This window comes from Bos mutus, chromosome 6, assembly GCF_027580195.1.
Source record: "Bos mutus isolate GX-2022 chromosome 6, NWIPB_WYAK_1.1, whole genome shotgun sequence".
Lineage (NCBI taxonomy): Eukaryota > Metazoa > Chordata > Mammalia > Artiodactyla > Bovidae > Bos > Bos mutus.
The window spans coordinates 72168150-72170033 of NC_091622.1; positions in this window are offsets into that span (position 1 = coordinate 72168150).

Sequence of the window (1884 nt, forward strand, 5' to 3'; positions counted from 1 at the left end):
GAGTTTCCTTGTTGACCTCAGCAGGTGAACTGGACTTCTAGTTTTAAATCAGACTAGATTGAATGGCTTTTATATTTTCACATGTATACATAGACTCTCCCCATTTTCATCAACATCCATTAGTTATTGAACTTTATGAACTGGCATTGAGACGTTACAACAATGTTTGTTGCACCAACTTTATTAATTTTTACAGTGCAATACATGTTATTTTTCAGAGACAAACCAAAGTTTAATTTCTCAAGGTTCATGCTGTTTACTTCAGCAGCATTTGATGGAAGATCTTTTATATACATTTGTAATAGATAAAAAATAAACCAGACTGCAAATCCTTTTTCTTTCTTTTTTAAAGCAAACCATGTACCAAGTTTTTTGGTTCAAATTGTGTAGGATAAGTTAAATTGCATTCTATTAACCAATATGCGTATTTCTGTAAGTATAGTTACATTGAAATAAAGTTTCAAAACATTTTATGGCTTTGTTTATTATTGGTATATCAAGTCAAATTTATTTGGCTGAAATTATAAGTGTATTAATAATTTTCAAAATCTTTTACCCAAGGTAACAGTAACTCATGGTAAGTAGAAAGATTGTGGCAGACATTGTCCTTTGGGCTAACAGTCCCAGTGGGTAGTACTTTCAAGCCTTTCTATAATTTGTTTTCTGGGAGGTGGAGCTGAAGGTCAGGGAGAAAAAAACCTGCAGACGATGTATAGGAGATTTTCCATAGTAATTTCTTTCCAACTATAGGTCCCTTTTATAGTTTTAATGTACATGCCCCATCACAGTTGCAAGCCTGATACTAATTTTGACTCATGATTGGGAAAAGATGTACTGAAGAGAAAATTAGAAGTTACATTGAATGTTCACTAGTCTAAGGATTTTACTGTATTCAGTGGAAATCTGAGAATATGAAACCCATGAAAAACAGATAAGCCATATTCTAGTAAGATTCTGTTTCCTTTGTTAGTAGAAATATACAGTTGTGCTGTATGTTGAAGGCTTAGATATTTCTGTGGCCTTTAGAGAAGAGGGAGAACAAGTTGGAGAAACATCAGAACAACTGGATTGCATTTTTGTCTTGATTCATCAGATGACCTATAAGATCATGAATCAGAAAAGAATGGATTTTTCTTGTTGAATTGATGAGCAGTTCACCTTTCTCCTGTAAGACTTTATCAGCAAAAAGAAAAATGAATTTTCAAGCATTTATTATATTGGCATGGTTGAATTAATAACAGGAATACAAAGTTTTCTGCATGATGCAAGGATATATGGGGAATTTATCATGAATATATAAATGTTACTGATGTGTGACTTAGTTTGTTACCTTTAAGTTATCAGTGTATTTGGTTACAAGTGTGTTTCTCCTGTCCTTTGCTATTCCTTTCTCAGAGGTTCACTCTGTTATAATTTTTTACTTGTATCATTTGTTTAACCTCTTGCCATTCTTGGATTCTGCCCATGGTCTCACTAAGGGCTTGACCCTAGTTTGTAGGCAGAGTTAATGGTACAGTATTATGAGCTCCCCTCCAGTGTTACCTCACAGCTTTTATCTTCAGCTCCATAAAAGCAGGTTGGCAAAGATGCTATTAATAATAATAGTAAGAACAATGTACTGATCTTTAGTAATCAGTACTAAGGGGAAGTTTCAGTGTTATGAAATTGCCCTTTTTTCTTTTTAATCAGAGGATAATTGCTTTTTAATGTTAGTTTCTGCTGTACAACCATGTGAATCAGCTATATGTATACATTCATCCCCTCCTTGACCCTCCCTCCCATGCGCCCCATCCCACCCCTCTAGCTGAGCTCCCTATGCTATACAGCACCTTCCCACTAGTTACCCAAAATTGCCTTTTAAAAGGATTTTGATGTTCACTGTAT